Below are 13,922 nucleotides of genomic sequence, written 5' to 3'. Positions count from 1 at the left end.
TTATCTTATCTTCTTTATTATATATTACTATTTAATATGAGCATTAATCCAGGATATCTTTCAACTGTCAAAATGTAGAAAGGATGGATTATTCATGTATGTTAAGAAACACAACTGTACACAAGGCTTGTACAAGACATGCAACTGTATACAATTTTGTCTGCTTTCTATCTTGCTATGCAGATATTTGGCTTGAAATTTTCTTTTTCACTCTAATTATTGGCTCTGGGTTTCAAGTAGCCCATGTGGTGAGAAGAGCTTGATGCAGGGTCCCTATTCTAATACAAATCCCAACGCACCTCAGAATCTCCCAGCTTTCCCATCGGAAGAAACAGCCTCTCACGTACAACATTAATCACTCTTCCCTTGTCTGCTAAGAGGCTTATGTTCCAACCAAGTTGATCATTTATTAGGATTTGGGGGTGGGTTCCAAGCAACATGATAACAAACTTTTTTTTTTTTTTTGAGATGGAGTCTCACTCTGTCACCCAGGCTGGAGTATAGTGGTATGATCTCAGCTCACTGCAACCTCTGCTTCCCAGGCTCAAGCGATTCTCCTGCCTCAGCCTCCTGAATAGCTAAAACTACAGGTGCCCACCACCATACCCGGCTAATTTAGTAGAGATGGGGTTTTGCCATGTTGGCCAGAGTGGTCTCAAATTCCTGGCCTCAGGTGATCTGCCAACCTTGGCCTCCCAAAGTGCTGGGATTACAGGTGTCAGCCACCATGCCTGGCCAATGATAGGCTTTTAATCTCAGTAATAGTCATACTTTTTTCAGTATGCACCCATGACAACAAGAAAATCAATGAAAGCCTTAATAAGCAAATAGAAAATGTGTTGGCCAATTGCTGTTGAGCTTCAAAACCAACTTGGAATCTTTCTTTCATGGTAAATCATTCTTTCTTTCATTAGGATTTGTACACCAAAAAGTTAATTTATATCCTCTAAAAAGGCATAGTAAAGATGATTTGGTGAGAACATAGATCCAGAAATCTTAAGCCTAATGAAAATAACAATGTTCATGCATTTCCCTTCATGGTTTTTTTTTTTTTTCGATAGGGTTTCACTCTGTCACCCAGGCTGGAGTGCAGTGGTGTGATCATGGCTCACTGCAGCCTCTAACTCCTGGGCTCAAGTGATCCTCCCACCTCAGCCTCCCGAGTAGCTGGGGCTACAGGTGCACACTACCATGCCTGGCTAATTTTTTAAATTTTTAGTAGCAACAAGGTCTCACTATGTTGCCCAGGCTGGTCTCAAACTCCTGAGCTCAAGTGATCCGCCCTCCTTGGCCTCCCAAAGTGTTGGGAGAGTGAGCCACTGCACTCAGCCTCCTTTTATGCTTACAAAGACAAAAATTAGCTGGGCATAGTGGTGCAAGCCTGTAATCCCAGCTACTCGGGAGGCTGAGGCAGGAGAATCCCTTGTACCTGGGAGGTGGAGGTTTCAGTGAGATTATGCCACTGCACTCCAGCCTGGGGGACACAGTGAGTACCTGCCTCACAAAAAAAAAAAAAAAAAAAAAAGACACCCTTGAAGCCCAAATTGAGGTCATCAGTCACACTGAAAAATGTAACTGTATATCAATGTCAGCTACATGCTTTGCCTTGGGGAAAGAATGTTCAGAATTGTGCCTAATAGTACCAAGAATGCCACTAAACAAATAACTTTCAAATATAACTGTTTAACGATAATTTTTATGGTTAAACTCATAAACAGTTACAATATAAAATGCTAAAATGAATTTCCCCACAAGAAATAAAGAAAAAGTAAGCTGAAGGAGAAAAACAGACAGTCTTTTTTTTGGGGGGGGGGAGGGCATAGCCCATCAAGATGAAAATGTTAAATATATTAAAAGTGGTATGTGTGTGTGTGTGTATGTGTGTGTGTGTGTGTATATATATCAGTAGGTATATATGTATATATATATTTAAATATATCAACAGTGTATACAAAAATGTCCAGCTGAGCTGAAGATACATTAGCCAATTACCATTAACTACTTTATTCTATGTCTTCTCCATTATAAGTAGTCTTGCTGATAGTCTTTGATTTACACAGTGGCATTCTTGGGTACTATTAGGCACAGTTCTGAATATTCTTTCCCCAAGGCAAAGCATGTAGCCTACATTAATACACAGTCATGTTTTTCTATGTGACTGAAACCTCAATTTGAACTTCAAGGGTATTATCTTTTTTTCTATGTCTTTCGGTTGGTGTCCTCCCTATGATATAGTAAGATTTGATGTTTTCCAGACATGATTTTGTTTAAAATTTAAAAAGTAAACCTTCAGTATGTTCACAGAGCATAATCTCAAGACCTGTAAACTGTACCGGGTCCCTTGTCAACGGGGTGGTGCTTCCCACGGAATTGCTCTGTGCCATGCTGTGAATGACATGGTGTCTCTAAACTACTGACCAGCACAAAACCCAAACTTCTTTTTTTTTTTTTTTTTGAGATGGAGTCTCACTCTGTCGCCCAGGCTGGAGTGCAGTGGCACGATCACGGCTCACTGCAAGCTCTGCCTCCCAGGTTCACGCCATTCTCCTGCCTCAGCCTCCCAAGTAGCTGAGACTACAGGTACCCGCCACCACGCCCAGCTAATTTTTTTTTGTATTTTTAGTAGAGATGAGGTTTCACCGTGTTAGCCAGGATGGTCTTGATCTCCTGACCTCGTGATCCGCCCGTCTCAGCCTCCCAAAGTGCTGGGATTACAGGCATGAGCCACCACGCCTGGCCAACCCAAACATTTTTAATGGGAAGTTTAAACCATGTTATTCTGAAATCAATTATTTAATTATTTTTAGAAATGTTCATTTCTTCATACTTTATTCTCCAAATGTGTAAATTACTCTGAAATCAAGAGACAGATGTACCAGTTTTTGTGTTGATTTTTACCTCTAAACAAAGGGTAAGGTTCAGACAGATAGGACAGAAACCTGGAAAACTTAGGTTCCATGTGAAGGGACTTTTTCAAAGTTTTGCTGCTAGCGAGCTGTGGAGGCAGGATAAATCCAGATCTTCGGCCTTTAACTCTAATGCCCTTTCCTCTAAGCTCTGCTCCCTGTCAACATGCAATGATTTTAACTTGAGAAAACCCAAACAATAAACTAGCTGCAGACCAAAGCAGAGGTTTAGGAAAAGGTCTGTGATAGGGCTGAACATAAGATAATGGAATGGCTAAGCAAAGCATATCTGATATCCTCATTGATACCGACATTGTCTATGCAATTAACTCCCAGTGCAAACAACATGTTGACACTGCTCACACTCGGGAATCTGCTATTATCTTGTCTGGAAATACCCTGAAAGCCAAGATGTTTTCTAATCCTTACAAAATGGAAAAACCTTAAAATAGGAGAAAATACAAGGAAGTTCTGGGATATAAAAGAAGTACAACTAGATGTATAAGCTGGGCAGAAACAATGGATTTTTTGGAGATGTGGTGAAGACATAAAGCAAAATAGATGTCTACTGGAATTTCATGAACTGGTAAGTTAAAAAGAAATATTCACTTTGTTTATGACCATTCACTAATTCATTCACCCAACAAATATTTATTTAATGTCTATTATGAGCCAGGCTCTGCTCTAGTGCAGGAATGAAAAGAATAGAAAATAACAGAAAAAGTACTCATGCTCATAACGTCCACACCCTTTGTGGGGCAGGAGAGGAAGGGGGAGAGACAAACAATAAATAAAACACACTAGTAAATTACATGGCATATTAGAAGGTGATTAAGTACTGTGGGGAAAGATGAAGCACAGATGAGAAAGAGAGGTAGAAAGTATCAGGAATGTTTCCTTAGGAAATTTTCTCTTAAAACTTGCTGAGAGTTCCCTCACAGAAGATGGGTCCATACAAGCTTTTCATAGAGAAGACTGACACCAACAATATGTCTTAGTAATTAATCCCCAATTTCAACAATTTAAATTGATAAGTCAAGTTCTTTAAGGGCTTCTTAGTTTTTTCACTGCAGGCTTATTGATATATTTTGATAATCCCTTGGGAGGAGGATAATGATGACTAATAAAAATTGCTAATGGAAAGAAGAGGCCCTGGGCTTGGGTAGGGGACAGAAAAAAGAAAGGCAGAATGTTGGTGTGCTGGGGTTAAGAAGCAAGGAGATGTGCAGCTCCAGAGCAGGGGCTTCCAAATATGTGTCTTTAGACAAAGTGCATCAGAGTCTTTTTGAAAAATCAAAAATACACATCACTGGGGCCCATCATGGGCAATTCTGATTCAATGAATCTAGGATGAAGCCTAGAAATAGGTATTTTTTAAAGAGTCCTAAGTGATTCCAATATGCAGGCAGATTTTAGAACCACTGCTCTGAAGGGAATTAAATCCTTTCAGAATCTTATGAAATGGCTAATTATGAGGACAAAATCAATTATCAGTAACTTTGGTCAGTCCTTGAGTGACCCTAGAAACAGATATCCTAAAAAAACCACACACAATATCTTAATCCTATCATCTAGACAAGAATCTTACTTCCTACCCTCTTCTATTTAGAAGAAAAACAAATGGAGGGGAAGTCTCAAAACACTGGAAAATTTGCCAACATTGCATAAGGAAAATCCTTTGAATGCAGGGTCATTCATAAACATGTGGCTTGCTTCTAAGCCACATTTTGGCAGAGGCACTGTCACTCAGGGCATTTGGCAGAGGGGCCAGTATCATATCACATGTATTGTTTTAGATGCCCAAAGAAGTCTTGTTTCCCAGAGCACAGAAGAAAGCTAACACTGAGTGCCCAATATGGACAAGCATCAAGTTAAAGGCTTTGCACACATAGTTGAATTTAATCCTATGAGCAAATTTATACAATAGCTATTAATATTCATATTTTCACATAAGGAATTGGGCAAATGGAGGTAAAGTAACAGGCATATTTGCAAGGTCAATATAAAAAATATAATCAAACTGCCCACCTCTGAGATGAACCTAACCCTATTCCTAACTCTTTGTTAGGGGATACACTTATAGTTTGGAATCACAAGAGCAAGGTCCAAATCCTAGCTTGTTCCTGATTGCTTGAGTGACCCTGGGAAGTTCTATAATGACAACTACTATTTATGGAGCACTTAGCCATGCACCAGGCCTGTGCTACGTACTTTACATAAACTATCCTACTTAATCATCATGACATACCTATGAGGGAGATATTATTACTCCCATTTTATAGATTAAATTAAATGATTTGTTCAAAGCCACATAGCTAGCATTCAAACCTAGGCCTATAAACCACAGAGTTATAATTATTATACCTGGGCTCTTAATTGTTCTGTAATTGTCTCTTGGAGCTTTACTTTCTTATGATTGTAAGGATTACATTAGGTAACATATAAAGTAATTTTTATAAAAGCATTAAAGTGCCTAAGGAAGAGACATTAAAAATATTTCTTAAAGTTGAAGTTAAGGGAATTTGATAACCTTGGACCAAATGAACAACTCTAAAATGGCAGTTCATGAGGCTAAAAGCTGTGAAATGACAGCAGGAACTGGCAATACTGAACAGATGTCACCATTCATAGCAGTTTTCAGAGTTCAGCACCCTGGAGAAGACACAACAAGGAAGGATAATCCTCATCTATTGCTGGGTTGACAAAGGAAATAAGATATTTATGTCATATGGGCCAAGAGTAACTTTAGGGTTTTTGCAACTACTTGGAACTACTGAGTGTAAAATTTTGAAATGGGTTGGTCCCCTATAAATGTGTTCCCTTTGTCTTCTTTTTAAACATTGTTTCTAAAATTATGGAATATAACATTGTTGTAGAACATTTGAAAAATCATGTGAAAAGTAAAACAGCTCTTACAACCTCCTCACCCAGAACTTAGGTCTTTAGAAAGATTTCCTGAAGCCAAGGAGTAGAATTCTATCTCAGTGAGTAGTAAATATAAGCTGTTGTAATGTACATTTTCCCAAGTACAATATATTCTTTCTATAGTAAGAATGTCTTGACAAGCTTCTTCAAGCTGAATTCACTTCTTGGAATTTGCTACATCGTTATTATTTCTGCCTAGCCTATTTGTCTTTATTTTCCTAACTTACACACTATAATCCAGTGTGTATAAGAGGAATGGATTCTTATATTAATGGCTTTTAACAGTGGGAATTACAGTATTAGCCCAACATCATGACTTAACTAAAAGCAGTATCTTTTCATCAAACACCTAAGAATTTCCATGCATTCTATTGTTCTTGGTGGTACTGCAGTGGCCTGGAATTCCAAGTTATCAACCCAACTAAATGAAAATCCTTTTGAATGGCTGGGCTTTTTACCCTCTTGGTTAAACATGGGAGACAGGCATGTTTATAGCTTCATATTTTCTTTTACATGCTCAATACATTATTTTCTGAAGTTTCCAGATTAGTCCGTTTTACTATAATCAATTTATGTGCATCGTTTCATTTGGTTTTAATTTTATTATTTACAAGATACTCAAAATGGAAAAGTTATGGTTAATGTTACTTTGTGTATAGTGAATAAACTGTTACTCTGAGGGCAAGGAAAGCTAAAATTACAGTTCTCAGCCTTACAGCTCATACTTTAAAAAGTGATTTTGGAAAAATGAGAATAAATTCTATCTGATATTTTGAAGCTGAGCTTTAACAGTCATTAAAAATCTTGACAATAATATGGAATTTGTATGAACATATATTATAAATGGATATATCTGTATATGCCCAATGTAATACCTGATACATAACTAGCATTTAACGAATAATAGCCACTATCATCACATAGGGTCATCACTCATATGCTCTATTATATACACGCAGCAAGGTTTGCTATTCAAACCTACTATGAAAACCCCAGCAGAGGTTTGTGATCTTAGTTTATCTTATCCCTCTCTCCTGCTGGGAGGATAATACATGATCATTTCCTCTGCTAGGAACATCAGAAAACCTGGTTGAGTGTTTAAAATATTTAGGTAAATGTATATGTGAGAAGATAGTCTCATTAAAAAAAAACGGTTTTGTTACTGTTAGGATTCTGGACACAAATGCAAGCAAATATTGCAATTTGACTGCTATGCATAATCGAACCACAACACCTCCACTTCTCTGTGTAACTAAGTTTCTTTCTATCAAGTTATAAAAACAAAACAAATTCCAATGTTAAAGTCAGTTTGTCTGATTCCTACCCAAAACCAGAATTTTATCAGCTCAGTGCTTACACATCAGAATCAAATCCAAGTTTCAGCCAGAATGGAAGAATGAAAAAACTTTGAAAGTTGCGATTAGAAAAGCTCGATTCATGTCTTCTTTTCTGCTTCCTACTATGTGACCTTGGTCAGTTACTCAGTCTCCTTTAGTTCTTATTTCCTCATTGTCAAATCGGATAATACTACTACTTACCTCACCTTACCTCACAGGATTGTGATGCAATTTAAATGAAATAACGTACCTAAAATCATTCTGCCAATGCTAAAGTACTATGCTAAGAATTGTGAACAGGCAATTATAAATTTCAGTATTATATTTTTGTTCCCAGTATAAAAATGTGTGTGTGTGTGTGTGTGTGTGTGTGTGTGTGTGTGTGTGTGTGTGGCTTTTGAATCCCATGGAAGCTGTCAATCCAGAATTCTGTAGCTGAGATAAAATAGATCACTGTTACAATCAAGCAGATCATATCTATGTGACTTTCCCTTCTCTTCAATTTGAATGGTTACTGGCGGTGTGATATGGGAAACGAAATAGTGTCTGACCTGCTCAATGGGCTAAAGCCTTGGTTTATAACCCACAGAGAATGAAGAGTAACATCCTCTTTCTGGCCCAGCAAAGGAAAAAAACACCATCAGTTGTTCTGGTACTTTAAAGGCTGTGCCATCATATCTGGAGCTGGAAGCAATTGGATTTTCATGTTAAGTTACTTAAGATAACAATAAAGATAAATAAATACTGTATTCACAACAGAGAGAAGATTCCTTCCAGACTGGGATTGGTAGAGTATGGTCCCAGGTTTCAGATACTTCTGAGCCTAGTTCCTGGCTCTCAGTCTCAGTGGGCCAAAGATCACACAAGCCACCTTCTAGTCAGCTGTGTTTAAACAGCTGCCTTGTGAGCATGGCTGTGCACAGGCAACTGTACTATAGAAAGCTCAGCAAGGCATGAGCTTACAGCAAAATTTTCAGAACACATTAAGCATATGGTTGACAGCAAAGCAAGGTTTTAAAAAAACTCAAACTAAACTATTAACACAATAACATGGAAATAAATCTATGTACTTACAGCCAACTGATATTTGACAAAGGTGTGAAGAACATACAATGGAAAAAGGACAGTCTTTTCAATGCTGGGAAAACTGGATATCCACATGCAGACATGCAGAGAGTGAAACTAGACTCCCTATCTCTCATCAGATACAAAAATCAAATCAAAATGGATTAAAGGCTTAAATGTAAGTCCTGAAACTATGGAACTACTGGAAGAAAACAAAGAAGAAAAGCTCCATGACATTGGTCAGGAAAATGCTTTCCTGGATATAGCCTCAAAAGCACAGGCAACAAAAGCAAAAATAGACAAATGGGATTACATCAAAGCTTCTGCACAGCAAAGGACACAATTAACAGAGTGATGAGACAACCTGCAGAATGGGAGAAAACACTTGCAAACTATCCATCTGATAAGAAGTTACTATGCAAAATATATAAGGAACTCAAACAACTCAATAGCAAGAAAATAAAGTGACTAAAAAAATAGGTTAAAGACCTGAATAGACATTTCTCGAAGGAAAACATTAAAATGGCTAACGGGTACATGAAAAAATTCTCAAAATCAATAATCATCAGGAAAATACAAATCAAAACCACAATGAAATATCACTTTGCTCCTGTCAGAATGGCTGTTACCAAAAGGACAAGACAAGTGTTGGCAATGACTGGAGAAAGAAAACTCTCATATACTATTGGGTCGGAATGTAAATTAGTACAGCCATTATGAAAAATAGTATGGATGCTCCTCAAAAAATTACAAAAAGAACTACCATATGATCCAACAATCCCACTGCTGGGTATGTATCCAAAGGAAATGAAACCGGTATGTCAAAGAGATATCTACACTTCATGTTTACTGAAGCACTCATAATAGCCAAGATATGGAATCAACCTAAGTGTCCATAAATGGATGAATGGATAATGAAAATGTGGTATATATACACAGTGAATACTATTCAGCCATAAAAAAGAATGAAATCCTGTCATTTGTGGCAACATAGATGAACCTGAAGGATATTATGTCAAGTGAAATAAGCCGGGCACAAAAAACAAATACTGAACTGGTTGACTTGGCCTCAATTGCTTTCCAACAAGCAATCTCACTTGTATGTGGGATCTAGAAACGTTGATCTCATAGAAGCAGCGAGTACGATAGTGATACTAGAGGCTAGGAAGAGTGGGAGGTGGGGACATGGGGAGAGAGGGGTCATTGGGTACAAAGTTACAGTTAGGAGGAATAAGTTCTGATGTTCTATTGTGCAGTAGGGTGACTATGGTTAACAATATTGCATTGTATTAGGTTGGTGCAAAAGTAATTGCAGTTTTTGCCATTATTTTTAATAGAAAAAAAACCGCAATTACTTTTGCACTAACCTAATGTATTTCAAAATAACTAGAAGAGAGGATTTTGAATGTTCTCACCATAAAGAAATGATAAATGTATGAGGCGATGGATGTGCTAGATTCTCTGATTTGATCATTACACAATATATACATGTATTGGAACACCACAATGTACCTCATAAATATGTGTAATTATGATGTGTCAATTAATAAAAATAAACTATTTTTTAAAAGCCCCCAAATAATTTATCAAGTCCCTCAAAGTATGTACTCAAGTATTTCCCAAATCCTGTCAAGAAAAAAGAAGCTTCACAAAATCAACACCTCTCCCCACCAGTAACTCAAAAAGAAACAAAACAAAATAAAACAAAACAAAAACCTTTAACGCTTTTGTGTTGTCATTAAAAACTCATCTTTCTTAAAAAAAAAAAGCTAAAAAAGTGAACAGTACATCCTAGAAACAGGCTAATTCCAGTTCCAGTTCTGAAAATTCACTAGTTGGGCATGATTTGGTGAAATCTCCCTTTCTTTCTTCACATCTTACACACAGACACACAAAGGCACAGGGAGAGCACCAGCTGTAACTGTTTGTAGAAGTCATAGAAGAACAGAAAGAAGTGACCTTAGTAACCTTTTACTTCAGGGACTGAGAATCTAATCCTGCTACTGTAGGCCTGGTGTGCCTCTGTTTATCAGGGTCCAACAATCACTGTGTCACCATATGACTGAAAAATACAAACTCCACCAATATTTTTAAAGGTGACAAGATTTCTGTTGCATTGAGCAATCTCAGAAGATACTATCTTCATTTTAATATAAAATGTACCAGATCTACACGTCTGAATAGAAAAAGACACCAACATATCAAGGATATACAGCTGTAATAGGCCTTCCTTCCCAGTCAAATTTGAAATAAAAGACCTGAAGATCCAAGGCTACATTAATGCAAATTCTGCCTGTTGCAAGTATACTTTTTGATTAAATTGGCATACATCAAGTACAATTAGAAAGGCTATTTATAACGAAGAAATACATAATTCTGCATCTTAATATAGATGACAATTACAGCTGATGGTTGCTAATTATCATTACTTCTTTTGCTTTGAGTGTTAGATATTTCCTGTATGATCTTTATTGTTGACAATGGACACACCTAATTCTAGAAGGCACAAAATGGTTAATTATCAGTTATATCTGTGCTCATAACACATTCATTTGAGAAGCAAATGGTAACTTGCCCAGCTCTGGCTTCACGCTGGAGACTAAAGGATCAAGTAGACTTGGTAAACTCTGACTCATTCATTTGGTAGGAAAGGTATTTATTTAAGTTTCTTTTAGAGCCAAGGCTCACCTACCCTGAGGTGTTCAGAATGACAGGGAGAAAGCCCCTCAACTCCTCTTTCCAGGTGGAGTGGTCTGTGGGGCATTGCTTGTTCCATTCAAGCAGAAATGAATGGTACATTTAATTCAGCTTCACCACCCTCTTGTGCCAAGATGACCACTGTGCTTATTCTCTTACGCAGCTTAGGGGTGTGTGATCAGTGTGGAGAGCCAGAAGTGAAATGGAGAGAAAGAAACACTGCAGCTTTCAGCACAGAAAACTATAATGCCCCCTTTGCTTATGCTGTAAATTACATATTTATTTTGTTAGCATGAGATAGATGAATATTTCTACATACAAAGGTGCCCAGCTAAAATCAGGATAAGTGATATTGATGTCTTATGGTCAGTATTATTGAACCTTAAAAGCAATAAACTTTATGAGTCAATAAATATTATATTTGCAACATAGTTAACATTCCTTTACTGTCTCTAGCACTTATTACACATTGTAACTGCAAGTCTACAATACATTATTCATATTTGGGGTGTCACCAAGTGATGGATTGCTGTAGGAGAGGTTGTCCTTTAAATAAATCAACAAATAAAAATGCAAATGTTAACATTTTCAGCCACAACTTTTTCCATCTTGAATGGGGAATGAAAATTTTACATAATATTGACAGCCAGCAGTGAGAACAATTAACAACCAACACTGTGAATGAGAAAGATGACTCTGCCACACCTGTTTTTTTCACCTGCACATGGAATGAAATGGAACTCTTCTAGGTATTTTCAGAGAACAAAGGAAAACCTGTCTCCCACTGGCATCTGTCTCACCCCCATCCTTGTTTGCAGGTCTTGAAAATTCTTGGAATTTAAGGTGGACAGGGGAAGAGCTTTTACTCTTGTTCCCTTTGGTACTTTCAAAGGTTTGTTGAGATAAAGAACAATAGGCTCTTCTCTTACATTAAGAGTTTGCATGTGACTGATATGTAGTCTATTTAAAAAAATGCCTTTTCTACACTTTGAAATAAAAACAGTTCAAATAATCCTGATTCTGAAATCTGGAAAGCCACCACTATGCCTTCTTGGTAACTGATTTTCATAGTACTCTGATTTTTTTTTTTTAACTCTGCAATTCGTATAAGAGACCTGTATGATGTCATCATGCATTTCTAAAGATAAAATATGGTGTGCTACATGTTGTTTTATTAAGCCAAATGCTCGTTACATAGGAAGCTTCTGAGAATCTATATTTAGCTGATCTGCAGTATTAAGGACAAATAGATAATCCTTTTTTAAAGTCTGTAAATATGACTCTTCACAGCAGTTTTAACCTGGGCTTGTAAAACTCTACAATGTTGATATGATCCATTCCAAAAATATGTGCTGAGGATGTTTTATAAAACTCTTACTGGGGCAACATTTTATTCCATTTTTTCATACTTCCCTCTAAACTGAAATGCAACCATCAAAAACAATATATTAAAGTGGTGTTAAAGATCTCATTTTAATCTTTAACAATAGGAAAATTCACTAAGATTGAAAATCCAGATAATCTTCCTTCTTTACCTCTAATTCCTCCAAATGAATCCCTCAAGGTGAGCTAGGATGGAAACCCTCTGAGCACAAGCTTTCAGCCACAACGTTAAGTGATCCAAAGAGGAAGCCCCATCAACATTTCAGAAACACAACTTATTGTGGATCTTTGGAAGAACGCCAACAACAGTAGCATTAAAAATAAAAGAAAGCGGCAGGGCATGGTGGCTCACACCTGTAATCCCAGCACTTTGGGAGGCCAAGGCGGGCGGATCATGAGGGCAAGAGATCGAGACCATCCTGGCAAACATGGTAAAAGCCTGTCCCTATTAAAAATACCAAAAAAACAGATCACAAGGTCAGGAGATCAAGACCATCCTGGCTAACACAGTGAAACCCCATCTCTACTAAAAATACAAAAAATTAGCCAAGTGTGGTGGTGTGCGCCTGTAGTCCCAGCTACTCGGGAGGCTGAGGCAGGAGAATGGCGTGAACCCGGGAGGTGGAGATTGTAGTGAGCCAAGATCGCACCACTGCACTTCAGCCTGGGTGACAGAGCGAGACTCTGTCTCAAAAAATAAAATAAAATAAAATAAAATAAAATAAAATAAAATAAAAATAAAAATACAAAAAAAAATTAGCCGGGTGTGGTGGTGGGCGCCTGTAGTCCCAGCTACTTGGGAGGCTGAGGCAGAAGAATTGCTTGAACCCGGGAGGTGGAGGTTGCAGTGAGCTGAGATCGCACCACTGTACTCCAGCCTGGCGACAGAGTGAGACTCCATCTCAAAAAAAAAAAAAAAAAAAAAAAAAAAAAAGGAAGAAAGCAGCAACAGTGAAAGGATGCGGCAAACTAGTTAAATTCTCTTTTTGATTGTGTGTGGCCTCCAAAATAGAGAGGTTGTCATTGTCAACTGTTACAATATTTAAGATTACGAGGTTTGGAGTCTGAAATGCTGGCTTTGCCTGTTGTTAGCTATGTGATCTTAGACTGTTCTTCAATATCTCTGAACTTTAGTTTCCTAATTTTAAAAATGGGGATAATAGTACCACCTCATAAGGTTGTGAAGATTAAATTAGACAATGCATATAAAGGGCTTGGCAAGGTGCTAGGGACATGGCAGATACTTAATAGATGGTAGCTATTGTTATTATCTTTTGTGTTGGAGTCATTTCTCAAAAGTTCTTTAAGATGCTTACCTTTCTAGCTCCAGAATTAAAGGAATGACAAAAAGAGCCAAAATACGATGAACACACTGCTTCCTAGGTTTGGCTTCTGTGGAACAGCATATCTATAGGCACTGGACTGGAATACAACTTTTTAGAGGAGGAAGAAATAATCTTTCTCTTCCCTTTGAAATTACCTCAAACCAAAATAATAAATTTTAGAGTACATCTTTAAAATCATCAGACTTGAGACTTGTAATTTGGGCATTTCTACTTTGCAAAGCCAATGGACTTCAAATTAACTACAAATTAAGTGTTAACATTTA

General features: G+C 37.4%; 1 protein-coding gene across 22 annotated transcripts in view; it reads right to left on the bottom strand.

Moving 5' to 3' along the window:
• Positions 1–13,922, bottom strand: part of KIAA1328 — a 398,983-nt gene that overhangs the window by 40,373 nt on the left and 344,688 nt on the right. The gene's annotated exons all lie outside the window — the stretch shown is intronic.

This window comes from Pan troglodytes, chromosome 17 (assembly GCF_028858775.2).
Source record: "Pan troglodytes isolate AG18354 chromosome 17, NHGRI_mPanTro3-v2.0_pri, whole genome shotgun sequence".
Taxonomy (NCBI): Eukaryota; Metazoa; Chordata; class Mammalia; order Primates; family Hominidae; genus Pan; species Pan troglodytes.
This window is presented reverse-complemented; position numbering and strand designations above follow the sequence as displayed.